Source organism: Bos taurus, chromosome 17 (assembly GCF_002263795.3).
Source record: "Bos taurus isolate L1 Dominette 01449 registration number 42190680 breed Hereford chromosome 17, ARS-UCD2.0, whole genome shotgun sequence".
In the NCBI taxonomy this organism is placed as follows: Eukaryota; Metazoa; Chordata; class Mammalia; order Artiodactyla; family Bovidae; genus Bos; species Bos taurus.
The window spans coordinates 17,702,949-17,703,660 of NC_037344.1; the positions used below are offsets into that span (position 1 = coordinate 17,702,949).

Sequence of the window (712 nt, forward strand, 5' to 3'; positions counted from 1 at the left end):
TAATGCTGAGGATATGGGTTCGATCCCTGGTTGGGGAACTAAGATCTTACATGCCACAGAGCAACTAAGCCTGTGCATCGCAACGACTGAACTTGCATGCCACAACTAGAGAGCCTGTGTGCTGCAATGAAAGATCCCTTGTGATGCAACGAGGATCCTGTGTGCCGCAGCTAAGGCCCTCTGCAGGCAAATAAATAAACATTTAAAGAAACATGAGTAGCAGAGACCATTTCTAATTCATCTTCCTGCCTCCTTCAGTACCAAGCAGTACTTGATAACAGACTATCAAAAATGCTTGTGGACACATTAACGGATGGGTGGGGAAGACTAAGTGTGGCCACAGAGACTGTCGGATATTTCATTTCACAAAAAAATTAACCACAGAGAATGAATTGCATGAAATTGGACTAAACTATTTTGATTAATATCATAGTTGAAATTAGTAGTCTAGGGCCAAATAAATGCCCAATGTGAAATTAGTATAATTTAGTGAAATTAGATTTAGAAAGGAATGAACGATGCCATTTGCAGTGACATAGTTGGACCTAGAGACCGTCACAGAGTGAAAGAAGTTAGAAGGAGAAAGATAAATATCCTATAATATCACCTATATGTGGCATCTAGAAAAATGATCAAGATGAACTTATTTTCAAAGCAGAAATAGAGTCACAGATACAGAAAACAAATTTATGGTTATCAGTGGGACAGGGTG

The 712-nt window shown here is 39.2% G+C and overlaps 1 protein-coding gene across 4 annotated transcripts in view; it reads left to right on the forward strand.

Annotated features, from left to right (window-relative positions):
• Nucleotides 1-712, forward strand: part of MAML3 (mastermind like transcriptional coactivator 3) — a 460,203-nt gene that overhangs the window by 142,234 nt on the left and 317,257 nt on the right. The gene's annotated exons all lie outside the window — the stretch shown is intronic.